Raw genomic sequence first — 15693 nt, 5'->3', positions numbered from 1 at the left:
TGAGGTGTCCTTTTTGTTTCTCACTCAATACATACTGTTCAAAGCATTAAAATAGCAGAAACTCACTGTTGAAGCCATGTATTAGTTGCCTTGTTTGTACTCAATCACTGTTATTTCAGCTTGCACTATATTGCTTTACACTCTGACAGACTTGCATTTTCTGTGTAACATAACACATAACACATTTTATTTCTGGTAAAGGCTGAAATTATGTTCCCAGCCTGTAATCCCAGCAGAGAAGCCTACGATTAAACGACGCCTTTTTGCAAGTTCTCGCTCTATTATACTTTGTAGCCCTTTGTAAAGGCAAAAACCAACAGCTTTCCTGTCCATCACCAATTAGACTTTGTTACAGAAGCTCCACCAATCATTTGCATTTATTGTTTGTCCAACGTTCAAGTCGCCATGGCAATAGAGGAGAGTTCTCATCAAGAAAAACGACAATAGCATAATATTGGGTGAGACAGACTGTTTAGTGCACAGACTAAATTTCCCACCAACCCTGCTGGCTGAGAGCCACTCCACTTTGTCTCTACCCTATTCACTTGCATCATTAGATGCAATTAGCAACCACATCAGAAAAGTGGGCTGCAATATTATTTTGTCATCATCTTAACATTTGCATGCTAACATGTGCAGACTAACTGGATGGTTGCAACTACAAAACTCAAAGGGGAATAGTATAGGTTAAAGAGTACTGTTACTATGAATTACTTACCATCTCCACTCTTATTAATGTATTTTAACAAGCAGTTGAAAGACTTCTTCCCTGCTGATTCACAGGGCGACATTTGAGAGTCAGATTGAAAAGGGGGATTAATTTGTGCTTTCCCTCCCCCGACTGTACTGACAAATGGTGGAAAGCTGCAGGTCACTTCCAACTGACAAGACTGTTTGCAAAGTAATTAGGGGCAAAACTTTATTTGGATTTAAATATCTTGGAAACACAACTTTAATTGGCAATTAACCAAGAAAAATCCTCCTTCTGCTCCTGATGTCAAGAAATGCACCTGTTTCACAGGGTCAGCTACGAAGTTAGTGTCATGATGTCGGAGAAACTCCTCAACTAAGCAAAGTTGAATTGAAAAATACAGCAAGGAAATAGGCCCTTCGGCACATCGAGTCCACACCAACCATTGATCACCCCTCCATACTAGTACCATGTTATTCCACTTTCTTATCCACACTCGGGGCCATTTACAGAGGCCAACTAACCTGCATGTCTTTGGGATATGGGAGGAAACAGTAACGGCCAGGGTAAATAAAAATGCAGTCAAGAGGAGAACGTGCAACCTCTACACAGACAGCACCCAAGGTCAGGATCAAACTCGAGCCTCTGCCCCTGTGAGGCAGGAACTCTACCAGCTGCGCCACTGTGCTGCACTGCTGCCTGCATTGCAGGTGTATTAAAATTGGATATCTTGAGCTAGCTTTGTTTAAGTGATTTATTTTGTTTATTAAATGTTTATTTTGGAAGGCAAAGTGGTGCAGCTAATGGAGCCACAGCCTCACATCGCCAGAGACATGATTGTGATGTTCGGTGCAGTCTGTCCATTAATTGGATGTTTTCCTCCGGGTGCTACCATTTCCTTCCACGTCCCAAAGACAATCCAGTCGATAGATGAATTTGCCAGTATGCAGGTGAGTTGTAGAATCTGGGGGGAGTAAATAAAAATGAGATTAGTGTAGTTCAGTTTATTGTCACACCCTTTTCACGTAAATACACTGTAAATAGCTCGATTGTGATCATGTATTGTCTTTCTACTGACTGGATAGCATGCAACAAAAACCTTTCACTGCACCTCGGTAGGTGCAGTGAAAGGTTTTTGTTGCATGCTATCCAGTCAGTAGAAAGACAATACATGATCACAATCGAGCTATTTACAGTGTATTTACGTGAAAAGGGTGTGACATTTAGTGCAAGATAAATCCTACACTAAAGATTAGTGTAGGATTAGTGTAAATGGGTAATTGATGGACATCACAAGCTCAGTGGGCCGAAGGATTTGGTTCTCTGTGTATCCCTCTATGATTCTATTATTAAAATTTTAAAGATGGTAATCTTTTGAAAAATGCTCAGTGAAGAACAGTTAATCGCAATATTCTTTAAAAAAATGTAAGCAACCAATAGTGTTATCCAGAAAATCAAATCCTTCTTATTCTGTTCCAATAATGTCTTCTCTGGGAATACTGAGAAACAAGAAACAATTCAAAATTTATATAATGTAAATAATTGAACATGAAACCAACAAAAGAAATCCATTAAGTCAGATAATCCTTTTGATAAATAATTCCCACCTATTGCTTTCACATTGTATCATCCCCTACTTCCTTCTTCCAAAATTGTATAAATTAATCTAGTGCACTATCATGACCTTTTGTGTAAATGTAAGAACAAATTTGCTTATTTTCTTTGAAATGTTTCAAACCAAATATGTTAGGCCAAAGCAAGATTTTAAAAAAAGGAACTGAGACAAAAGAAGGGCAATGAAATTAACTAGAGGCAATGTGAGCACGTGCTTATGGATTTAAATAAAAATTAATGTTTCAAAAATAATGCCTTTGAAATAATGTCATAATGAGCATGAGTTTATGAACGTGAGGTCATGCAGAGAAAATACTATCTGTTGACAACATTCTTGCCTGGACTACAGATTAAAGTCCCTCCCCAGAAAATGTAGGACAAATATCCAGTCAGATGCCCCAGCCAAGTACTGATGAAGTTTATACTGTTCTCATAAATCGGATGAAGTTAAACTGAGGCTTGCCCATCTGTTCCTCGACTGATATATATCTTCCGCCACTGCTCAAACAAGACGTAGAGTTATGCACAATGTCCTGGTCAATATATATGCCATTCCCAATATCACAAATGGGTCCTTAATTAAACTGTTCGAGAAACTCAGTGAGTCAGGCACCATCTGTGTAAGGAATGGATAGACAACGTTTCGGGTCAGCTAGTCCGAGGGTTCCCAATCCAAATGTTTTCTGCCAATTCCCTCCACGCATGCTGCCTGACCTGTTGAATCCTCCCAGCACTTTGTTTTTTGTTCAAGATTTCAGCATCTGCAGTTCATTTGCTTCTTTATCACAAACAGGTAATTTAGTCTTTGCCATATTAGAATTTGTAAGACATTGTGTGCAATATAATTGTTTTGTTTCCTGCTTTACAACTGTGACTACACTTCAAAATTATTTGGGAAACTGTAAAGCACTTTGTGGTATTCCAAGTTTGTGAGAGGCATTTTGTTTTACCTATTGAGTTGTATGTTAGTAACCTTGTATCAGGAGTCATAGAGTAATACAGCATGGAAAATGGCCCTTCGTTCCATCTTGCCCATGACAAGGTGCCCCATTTACACTAATCCCACTTTCCCACGTTTGGCCCATATTCCTCAACTTTTCCTATCCAGGAACCCCCCCAAATGTATTTTAAATTGTGTTATAGTACCTGCCTCTGTTACCTCCTCTGGTAACTCATTCCATATACCAATCACTCTCCATGTGAAAAAGTTACCCTCGGGTTCCTATTAAATCTTTCTCCTCTCACCTTAAACCAATGTCCTCTGGTTCTTGATTCCCCTGCTCTCGGTAAAATACTCTGTACATTCACTCTATCTATCCCCCTCAAATTCATATACATCTCTATTAAATAACCCATGCCTCCAGCGCTCCAAGAAATAAAGTCCTAGCCTGCACAGCCTCTCCCTTTAGCTCAGGCCCTCAAGTCTTGGCAACATCCTCATAAATATAGATAATTGTTCATTTCTTTGATGCAGTCATTCTGGGAGATTAATTTTTCAGGATATGTTCAAGAAATCCTAATATTATTTTGTGAAGGGAAAAATAGTCATATCCAGCTGTGTTTTTCTAGGAAGGAATTAGATTGTAATGAGATTTGGGAGGGCCTTTTTCATTGGACTTATAATGAATAAGTCAAATTAAATCGCGTGGTTAAACACCAAGATTTGATTAAATTGTCTGCGATACAATCTATTTAGTGTCATCAGCAAACTCACAAATCGTGCCTCGTACATACTCATCCAAATCTTTGATATAGAGGACTGGGTCCAGCATCTATCTCTAAGACACATCACTAGTCACAGGCCTCCAGGACAAAAAACAACCTTCCACCATCACCCTCCAGATCCTAACATGAAGCTAATTCTGTATCCAGTTATCTGACTCTTCTTGGATCCCATGCGATCTAACCTTGCAGAGCAGCCAACCACGCAGAACCATATCAAAGACTTTGCTGAAGTCCATATTGCAATGTCTACAGCCCTGCCCTTGCAAACCTTTTTGGTTACTCGTGCGACATGATCTTCAACACATAAAACTGTGCTGACTCTCCCTGGCCAACCTGTCTTTCCAAATGTATGTCTACCTTATTCCTCAGAATTCTCTCCAGTGACTTTCCTACCACAGATGTTAGGCTCACTGGTCTTTTGTTCCCAGGTTTTTCTTTGCAGCTTTTCTGATATAGAGGCACAACCATAGCCACCCTCCTGTCTTCCAGCACCTAACCTGTGTCTAACAATGATTCTCAGCCAAGGCTCCTGCAATTTCTTCTCTAGCTTCCCACAGCCTTGGATACACATGATCAGGTTTGGGGATTTATCTACCTTAATATGTTTTAGAACATCTAGCACCTCTGTTATACAGACTGTTGTCAAGTCATCACCATTGTTCCCAAATTCCCTAGTTTAGTTTAGTTTAGTTTAGAGAAACATAGTGGAAACAGGCCCTTCAGCCCACCGAGTCCACGCTGACCATCTATCAACCGTACACCTGTTCTATGTTACCCTACTTTCATGCCAGAGGCAATTTACAGAAGCCAATTAACCCACAAACATGCACGTGTTTGGCATGTGGGAGGAAGCAGTTGGACCTGGAGAAACCCAAGCTGTCACAGGGAGAACATTCAATCTCCACACAGACATCGCACATCGTCAGGATCAAACTCGGGTCGCAATAGACAATAGATAATAGACAATAGGTACAGGAGTAGGCCATTCGGCCCTTCAAGCCAGCACCATCATTCACTGTGATCATAGCTGATCATCTCAGCTCTACTGCTGCACCACTACTAAAGTGGGGTGATATTTCCTATTGTAGGGTGGCTTGAAGTTGTTTGCCTCTAGTGACTTAAGGACCTGTCCCACTTACGCAATTTTTTCAGCAAATTGCAGGCACCCGTCATAGTCGCAGCAGGCCCCCGAAAACATGTTGAAAATCCAGCGGCGACCAGAAAAAGGTATGACTCTTTGGGCGACTACTCACGACCATACAGGCATTACCCTGCGACGTGCCGGCAAGTCGCCGAAAAAAATTGCATAAGAGGGACAGGCCCTTTAACAATTGTGTCAGGGATATGGTTATCACAAAGTGCCTGTGGTTGAAATGCTGCTCATCATCAAGATGTGTATATCAATAATACTATTTGCACAAAGTATCAGTTAAACATAATTAGATTAGATGATTGTATGTAATGATTGGGAAATGGGAAGCATATTCGACATAATTGATGATGAGGTGCTCATTCATCATCCACACCATTAAAATGTAATACATGCAAGCACTTCCTTTCATCTTTCATCATATCATGAAACAAAAGCTATCATTTGGAAACTATGGGCCAACCTCTTGAAATACAAGTCGTACAAACAGAACCATTGTTTATCTGTGGAATAATAGTGTTTTGAATTCGCAGTGACTCATGGAAAAGACAAAACAGGAGCTTCCTGAATAGCAACCAAAATTGACGGTGTGTGGTAAAAATAAAATTGGTAAACACAGACGTTCAGACTGCAGGAAATCTCCCATCTATTACAGCAAGAGAAATGTTTTGTTTAACAGCAAAACCTGGACAGTCCTTCATTGTGAAGTGGGTTGAAAAGAAAATTAGCCTGAGGGAGATGTCCTAGACAATAAGAGACATAAAGAACTGCTGGAGGAAGTCAGTGGGTCAGTCTGAAGATGGGTCCCAACTTGAAACCTTGGCAATCCATTTCCTTCACAGATGTTGCCTGACCCACTGCGTTACGCTGGCACTTTGTATTTTGCTCTTGTATTTAATATTGATCTTTGGACAATTCCTTAATGCTGCTATCCATTTGAGGATTGTTTTGTGTGATTTGCTAATGCTTCCGTTGATTATTTCCTTTTATTTAGAAAACCAAAGGAGGTAGGTGAGGCTTGTGCCATAACAATATTTAAGAGGCATTTGGGCAGGTACATGGATAGGATCATTTTAGAGGGATATGAGCCAAACCCGGATAGGTGGGACTAGTATAGATGGGGCATCTTGGACCGAAAGGCATGTCTTCATGCAGTATAACTCTTATGACTAAGTGAAGCAGGGAAGGAGCAAGAGTTAGCACCAGAAGCACTGGTTAATGACATTGTGAAATCTAAACACGTTCCTCTTAATTGTGATAACAAGGAGGATGCATGCCAAGCAGCAAGCTATGAGATTCTAATGAGAGACTTCACACAAGTGATGTCTCCCAGAGCACTCGATTTCCAGGCAAGTGATCCAGCATGAGAACGGAGAAAGTGGAAGGAAAAGTTCACGTGATATTTTGAACAGAATCAGTAATCCAGAGCAGAAAGTAAAACATTTTTTCTATCTCATTGTTCACAAGGGGGAGAATTATTCTCTATAATATACACCTCAAATGAGAGCCTGGAGAATCACTAGATGCATTTGAAACACATTGCAGCTTATCTGGAATTGATCAGATTCAACCTGAAGCAACAAGAATCCTATGTTAAGGGCCTGCCCCACTTTCACGACCTAATTCACGACCTTTTTTACTCGTGGACATTTTTCATCATGCTAGAAAAACGCCCCGACCTACTTGATGCCACAAGTACCTACGACTAGCATCACGGCCTGCTACGACCTACCTACGACCTCGTGACGACCATGCTGCGAGTATGAGCCAAGGGCAAACTCGGCAGAAGTCGTGAATTAGGTCGTGAAAGTGGGACAGGCCCTTTACTTTCTTCACAGGTCTAAGATTGTCAGCGGATAATCACAGTTTTAGAGATTTGAAGGACCTATTCACCAGACTCATACATCAGACTTTTTGGGTAATTCAAGTCTCCTGCACAGAGAGACAGTTATTGTGGAACACACGTCTTTGAGATGTGAGAGGAAACCAGAGCACCTGGAGGAAACCCACATGGTCAGAGGGAGAACGTTCAAACTCCATACAGACAGCACCTGAGGTCAAGATCGAAACCCAGGTCGCTAGCATTGTGAAGCAGCAGCTCCACCAACTTGGGCAGATCCCTATGGATTTCAGTTGGAGGACACCAGAAAATGTCACACCCATACCTGGAATCATACAGTACGGCTAAAGGTACACCATGTGTGTGCCCTGAAGATTGTACCAACACAAGCAATCATTTCAGCCACACATCTCAGTGATATTATTCTAGATGTTTTTCACAGAACAAGGAAACCAGAAGGCAAATGCCATCTTGTTCTTTATGAATGGAAGCAGGTTGTAGCATGCCCAACAAGGTGTATTTCAATGGGTCTCAAGTAAAAACCTAAAACCAGAAACAATAATTCCACGGGTAGCATCTCTGGAGAGAAGGAATGGAGATGCTGCCTGACTCGCTGAGTTACTCCAGCATTTTGTGTCTACCTTCGATTTAAACCTGCATCTGCAATACTTTCCTATACAATAATAATTCCATGACACATGCCCACCACCGATATCCATCTCAGACTGCGTTGAAAAATCAGCAAGTTGAGAATTTGCCGAGACCCAAAATGCCTCCGTGGAGCTCAGAAAATGGTCCACAACCCCATAACGATAATAGAAGACATTTCGCTGGTCTGAATTGGGAAGAAACCTTTTGGTGTACTAGTTGGAAAGAATGGAGCAGAGAGGTTTAGGAGCACAGGTACATAGTTCTTTGAAGTGATATCACAGATACCTAGGATGGTAAGTACTTTTGGTACATTGACTTCATCAGTCAGCATATTGAGTATAGAAGTTTGGCCAAAAAAGGACAAAGTGCTGGAGTAACTCAGCGGATCAGTCAGCATCCATGGAGATTTTGGATAGGTGACGTTTCAGCGATTTTTCTTCAAACTGATTGTAGGGGGAGGGGAAAGAAAGCTGGAGAGGTGGAGCAGGACAAAGAGTGCGAATTACTTGAGAAAGTTGGGTCATTTTGTTACGGTTTTACAAGATTTTGGCGAGGCTGCATTTGGAGTATTGTGTTCAGTTCTGGTCACCCTGCTATAGGAAGGATGTCATTAAGCTGGAAATCTTCCACCACCCTCTGAGTGAAATGATTCAGAGAAGTAAATTATATTACTGTGCCGTCTCTCGCTGGGTGGGATCATAACTATATTTCTGATTTCTAATCTTGGGATGAACAGCATTTAACCCTTTCATTAAATAAAAGGAAATCCCAATCCTGCATGTATTCAGAGTCAGAGTATTATAATGTGTACAGACAATTTTCTATCTGACCATTTGGAAATCTCAATATTTTTAGCAAAAGCCTCACAGGTCGTGTTTACAATATGCACTCACCTGTGTCCCAGTTCCCTCAATGCCAGTCCCTTATTCCTGTGCTCTGCATCCATTCACTGGGTCCTTGGTTCCAGTGCTCCCCAACCACTCAGCGGGGCCCTGATTCCTGCACTTCCCTCCTGCATTCACTGGGACCAAATATCCTCACTCCCTTTCATCTAAAAGTCTGTTAAAGCACTAATAAAATAACATCCAACAGGCTGTTAAATCTGCTACTACAGAACCACGAAAGTCCAAGGATACTGGAATGACAAGAGTATGTACCTGTGTGCGTGTGTATCTCTCTCTCCAACACACACAACACAAACACTCACATACTGTACATCATCTTTTGTATATCCACAGCCATTTGCATTCTTGGAGGAAATCAGCCCAGAACGTCCCCCTTCAGTGGGATTTAAAATAGATTCCAGACCTTATTCCCATATTCCGAGGACAATTGTCTAATCAGGAAAGCTGCCTCCATATGATCATCAATCAAATTTCGAGAGTGAGCTGACTTTGTGACAACAATTGTGACAAACACTTCAGCGTAAAGAGAATGTCCTTTAAATGACAAAAGATTTTGAAAGAGCAATGCCTGACAAAGGGATACAAAGATCCAGGGATCATGCCACTGATCCGCACTCCAGATTTCCACCATTTCCTCACGGACCTTTCACCCCTATTGTTTTGCTCTGAATTTGAGCAGAATTCTTTCTACAACAATAAAAGCTGGAAATGTCATTGTGTGGACAACTTGCCTTCTTAAAAAGAAAATTCATCCAAGAATCAATTGTTCTGTTATCTACTACGTCAAACAACTTCCGAGCTGAGCAATTGCTGTTTAAACAAACTTCTGAAAATAGCAACATTTGATGCAGACAAAAACAAACTCTTGCGACGTTGTTACCAATTCCAGTTCCTGATGAAGTGCTCAAGCTTATGATAGCTTCAATTCTGAATGGTGGGATAAGCCTTTAATTACGTTGGCTGCTTTCCCGAGGCAGCGTGAAGTACAGATAGAGTCAATGGTGGGGAAGATTGACACAAAAAGCGGGAGTAACTCAGCGGGTCGGACAGCATCTCTGGAGAAAAGGATCAGCTGACTTTTCGGGTCGAAACGCTTCTTCAAACTTCTTCAATCGTGGGGAGATGGACTGGGCTGCGTTCACAATCCTGCAATTTCTTGCACTCTTGGGTAGAGCAGTAGCCAAACCAAGCTGTGATGTGTCTCGATAGGATGCTTTCAATGGTGCATTTGGAATGTCATGTGCAAGACTCTGGAGCACAGACTCTTGAGCACATCTACAGCCTTCTGTGGGTCAAGGATGACACCTGGTGGTGCCTGAGGGAAATGCTGAAAATATACTGCAGGACTGTCGAGAGTTGTGTGTTTTGACATAGAAACATAGAAAATTGTTGCAGGGTCGGCCATTCAAGCCAGCACCGCCATTCAATATGATCATGGCTGATCATCCAAAATCAGTGTGATTAATATTTCAGATGAAAATTGTATGTGCTGACATGTAACTAATTAGGTCATAAAGTGGCAAATGACATTCATTGTGGGGAAAACTTAAGGTAGTGCATTTGGCAGGGCGAGAAAGGCAAGGGAATACACGATCATAATAGGAAACAAAGAAGAGTAAAAAAGCAGAGAGAGTGTATCTCTGATAATCCCAGTAGAAATCAGTACAAGTGAGGAGAGTCATAGTGAAGATATATATACTTATTATTGGCATAATTGACATTACTGTGCCGATTTTATAAAATGTCATTTATGAATTTGCTTTTTTCCCCCCAGTCTGGAGTGAATTGTCATCTAGTATACTTTGCAATTCAGCTTTTGATCTGCTTCTGGTCGTTTCATGTTGTTGGTCAATCTATTGTTTCAAGAGCAGCTATGTAGGGAACTCTGTAACAAATCTTAGAAACATACAAAATAGGTGCAGGACTAGGCCATTTGGCCCTTCGAGCCAGCACTGCCATTCAATATGATCATGGCTGATCATCCAAAATCAGTACCCCATTCCTGCTTTCTCCCCATATCCCTTGATTCCATTAGGCCTAAGAGCTATATCTAACTCTCTTGAATACATCCAGAAAATTGCCGTCTGTGACAGAGAATTCCACAGATTCACTCTGGGTGAAAAAGTTTTTCATCATCACGGTCCTAAATGGCCTACTCCTTATTCTTAAACTGTGACCCCTGGTTCTGGACTCCCCCAACATCCTGCATCTAGCCTGTCCAATCCCTTAAGAATTTTATATGTTTCTATAAGATATCCTCTCATCCTTCTAAATTCTAATGAATACAAGCCCAGTCGATCAATTCTTTCATCATATGTCAGTCCCACCATCCCGGGAATTAACCTGGTGAACCTATGCTGCACTCCCTCAATAGAATGTCCTTCCTCAAATTAGGAGACCAAAATTGCACACGGCTCGCCTGCAGTCCGTCTGTCTTTTTTCTTCTTTTTTGTCTTGTTAGGATATGTTTTTGGTTTATTTTTAGTTGTGTATATGTGGGGGAGGTGAGTGGGGGAAACTTTTTAATCTCTTGAACGGAGATGTGACCTTTTCCTTGTCGTGTCTCCGTTTCGCTGGGGCCTAACATCGTGGAGCTGGCGGCCTCCAACCGGAATTGACCTGAGGGCTCCAGTCGTAAAGCCTGCGGACTTACTTACCATCACGGAGCTGGCTGATCTGGAGGCTGTGGTGGCACGCCGGCTGCGTCCCGACTTCGGAGGCGTCGGCCGCAGGCCCTGTGGACGTTAACATCGGGAACTCGCAGGTCCCTGGTAGGAGACCGATTTTCAGGAGCTCCCGCAACGGCAACTTCGCCCGCCTCGAATCGCGGGGTTTGAATCGGCCCGTCGCAGGGCCTTACATCGCCCGATGCGGCTTAATCGGCCGCGGGACTTACCATCGCCTGCCGGAGGCTTTAACATCAGGAGCCTCGATCGCCTCGACACAGCAGTTTGACTGCCTGACTGCGGGAGAAGAACAGTATAGGGAAGAGATCAGACTTTTGCCTTCCATCACAGTGAGGAGGTGTTTAGAGATTCACTGTGATGGATGTTTGTGTGGAACTGTGTTAATCGTGTGTTACGTTTATTTTGCTGTTATGACTGCAGGGAACAACATTTTGTTCAAACCTTTGTTTGTTTGAATGACAATAAAGGCATTCTATTCTTCCATTCTACTCCAGGTGTGGTATCACCAGGGCCCTCTGCAGTAGGATCTCCTTGTTCCTATACTCAAATCCTCTCACTATGAAGACCAACATGCCATTAGCTTTCTTCACTGCCTGCTGTACATGCATGCTTACTTTCAGTGACTGATGTACAAGGACACCCAGGTCTCATTGCACCTCCCCTTTTCCTAATCTGACACCATTCAGAAAATAGCTAGACGCAAAAAACTCAGCGGGACAGGCAGCATCTCTGGAGAGAAGGAATGGGTGACGTTTCGGGTCATCTGCCTTCTTGTTCTTGCCACCCCTCTTTGGATCGTTTACCTTGTCGCGGTGAAGAGGCTTGCGTGACCTCATGATTCTGAGAGCGATGCCATCGGAAGCACCAGCTTCTGGTAGGGCCACTCAAGGCGGTAAGGGCGAGGATGATGATCCAGACTAAGAACGATCCAACCTACAAGACCTCAACGGCGGACCAGCCGGACGAAGCTATCTTGAGCTCAACGGCTGTAAAGGTGGATGAAGGCTGCAACAGATCGATCAGCTCCAATCATCTTGGTTCCCTTGCCATTGGAGTGAGTTGATTGATTTGTGAAGGACCGTGTGCTTCTTGGAGTGCAACATCAAGTACACGTTAAACAAACACACACACAGGTGTCTTCTTTCTGTGAGTTGCAAAACCAGGATTGGACTCATGAGCCACCTGAGAGTCCATAAAAACAACAGAACGTAGACCATCATCCTCGACCTTGAGGGATAGCCACGACGTTCTTGCCACCAAAGTGGATAACCTCACATTTATCCACATTATACTGCATCTGCCATTATTTTTCTCCCACACACAACCAATCCAAGTCACTCTGCAGCCTCATAGCATCCTCCTCGCAGCTCACACTGCCGCCCAGCTTTGTGTCATCCGCAAACTTGGAGATGTTACATTTAATTCCTTTGTCTAAATCGTTAATATATATTGTAAATAACTGGGGTCCCAGCACTGAGCACATATGTACCGAAATGGAATCATGAAATTCTTATTTGTAGCTGCACATGTTTGTAAACATAGTACTTAATACATAATATAATAAATAAACATAAAGAAGTTCAATAAGTAAAAAAATCTAATATAATGCAAAAACACAAAACAAAGCCCGAAGTCCCTACTGCAAACCAGGCAATTCGTAGTTCGGAGTTTAGTTGTAGTTCGTATGACTTTCACTCATCTGGATGCCCGCAGCGACGGCTGCGGAGGGTGGAGGTCCCTACCACAGGGGAAAATGGAGGAGGACTGGCCAAATTGTGTGCCTTCCACCACAGTGATGAATGCTGTGGTGGATGTTTGTGTTAAATTTTTATTGTGTTTTTGTGTGTTCTTTTTCATTGTACCGCTGCTGGCAAATTCATTTCACTTGCACTTTATGTGCAAGTGACGAATAAAACTGATTGTATTGTATAGATTGTAATGTTCATTAGCCTGATTGGAAGAAGCTGCTCCTGTACCTGATTGTTACAGTTTTCAGGCTCCGATACCTTCTTCCCAACGGCAGGAGTGAAGTGAGAGCATGGCCAGGGCCGTGTAGGTCTCTGATGATGACAGCTGCCTTTTTGAGGCAGCAACTCTTTACTCAATCTCGGTTTCTTTTTCTTTAATTTCTTTAGTCAGAGGGTGGCAAATCAGTGGAATTCATTGCCACAGGGAGCTGTGGAGACCAGGTCAGTGGATATTTTTAAGGAAGAGATAAGTAGATTCTTGATTAGTACAGGTGTCATGGTTATGGGGAGAAGGCAAGAGAATGGGCTTACGAGGGAAAGATAGATCAGCCATGATTGAATGGTGGAGTAGACTTGATGGCAGAATGGTGGAGCAGACTAGGCTGAATGGCCTAATTCTCCTATCACTTATGAACTGTAAATCCCATTATTGGTAGGGTGGTGGGGGTGGCTCACTACCTGTCATGGACCAGGCAGTGTTCACCACTTTTAGTCATTTTTTTCATTTCTGGACATTCGAATTCATGGAACTAGGCCATTATGCAACCAGTAAATGTGCTCTGTACTTGTCGACATACCAAATCTCCGTAATCTTCTAAGGAAGTATTAATGGGCTTTCTTTATGATTGCATCAATGTTCTAGCTCAGAACAGAGAGGGTCCCATTGAAAGCAACAGGTCAATTTTTACAATAGCCACATTTCAAAAATTGCTTGTAAACAGCAGCAGTGGATTGAAGCCAAGTGTGACTCTCGTGTTCTCTCACTTTGCTGTATAACTGAACACATCATCAAGATAATAGTCTCAAATTAAACAGTACCTTGAGGAATTGCATATTAGACAGATCTGACAATTCAGGAGAACTTGACTTGAAAATAAATGAATATGATACTTTATACGTTCTCCCTGATTAGGCTAGCAGCAAAATCAAGGACGGGTCACATCTTGGCCACTCCATCTTCTCCCCTCTTCCAATAGGTATAGAAGTGTGAAAACACACACCTCTAGATTCAGGGACAGTTTCTTCCCAGCTGTTATCAGGCAACTGAATCGTCCTACCACAACCAGAGAGCAGTGCTGAACTACTATCTACCTCTTTGGGGACACTTGGACTTTCCTTGATCGGACTTTGCTGGCTTTACCTTGCATTAAACGTTATTCCCTTTTCATGTATCTATATATTGTAATTGGCTTGATTGTAATCATGTATTGACAAATTGGGAGTATAAAGATGAAGTTAAAGGGGAAGTGAGTACGGGAAAAATTACAAAAGACACCTGAAATAATGGGAAGGAAAGTTCAAGAAGAGATAATAATAATAATAATAAATTTTATATTTAATGGGCGCCTTTCATACAAAATCTCAAGGACACCTTACATAGTAGTCGGAATAAAAACATATAATCGGAGTAAAACAAGTAATTAAAGACATCACAAAGACACAAATTAAAAACAGAATTCAATCCAAAAACAGAAAATCAAAAACACAGTGTGAAGAGAGAGCAGCGGCAACCAATTCGTGCCAGCGTCCACTCTCCCTTCACGGCAGCCATCTTGGACACAGACCTACAAGACTACAGTTAGACAAAAAAAAATCATCCCCCCACAGTGGATAGCACTGTGGAGGAAGGCACAATGTCCAGTCCCCACCCCATGTTCACCCCAAAGTCAGGCCTATTGGGGCCACCGCAATTGCCTCTACGGAGGCCCGATGTCCCTGGCCGTTCTCACCGGGTGGTCTTGCCCCGGCGTCGGGAGAGTCCTTTCGGCGGCTGGGCCACTTGGAACGGCCGCTTCTTGGTTGGAGCCCGCGGCTGCCGAATCCGACAAGGCCGCGCCGGTTTGGCGCTCCTAGGCTCCAGTTGAAAAAGTCGGCGACCGCTCTCCTCACTGCCGCCTTGCCGCCTCTACGCACGCCGCCTCTCCGCTCCGCAAACCCGCAGCCCGGAGATGTTGCTCACGGCGGTCCAGCTCGCCAGAGCTCCAGCGCGGCGACCCAGGCAAGGCATCGCCCGCTCCGCTCCGCTCCGCTCCAGCGCTCCAGCGCTCCAATGCAGTGCCGCCACGCAGGCCGAGGTGCTGGGTGGTTCCCGCCAAGAAACGGCGCTCCAAGCCCGCTGGTAGGCCACGACGACGGGTCGACGGGCAGCCCGGAAAAAAGGCTGCCACACCGACCAGGTAGGGACCTATAAATAAAGTAACACCTACCCCCCCACATTAAAAGACCATAAGAGAGTAAGGTCAGGGCCAATAGTGACCGGAGTGAGAGGGGAGGGGAATACCGAAGTCAAAGTGTTGTATATGAATATGCAAAGTGTAAGAAATAAAGTGGATGAGCTTGAGGCTCAGTTAGAAATTGTCACGTATGAAGTTGTGGGAATTACAGAGACATGGCTGCAAGAGGACTAGGGCTGGGAACTGAATATTCAAGGGTATATGTCCTATCGAAAAAACAGACAGGTGG

At 43.1% G+C, this 15693-nt stretch overlaps 1 long non-coding RNA gene across 1 annotated transcript; it reads right to left on the bottom strand.

The window, feature by feature from the left end:
* Positions 1 to 1431: 1431 nt before the first annotated feature.
* On the bottom strand, positions 1432 to 11526 carry LOC116977187. Its single transcript, XR_004413141.1, has 2 exons — positions 11473 to 11526; positions 1432 to 1655 (listed from the first exon to the last, which is right to left on the bottom strand). It is a non-coding gene; the product is annotated as an uncharacterized LOC116977187 (long non-coding RNA).
* Positions 11527 to 15693: the final 4167 nt, after the last annotated feature.

This window comes from Amblyraja radiata, chromosome 9 (genome assembly GCF_010909765.2).
Source record: "Amblyraja radiata isolate CabotCenter1 chromosome 9, sAmbRad1.1.pri, whole genome shotgun sequence".
In the NCBI taxonomy this organism is placed as follows: Eukaryota; Metazoa; Chordata; class Chondrichthyes; order Rajiformes; family Rajidae; genus Amblyraja; species Amblyraja radiata.
Note: the sequence above shows the minus strand (reverse complement) of the source record. Positions and strands in the feature narration are given on the sequence as shown.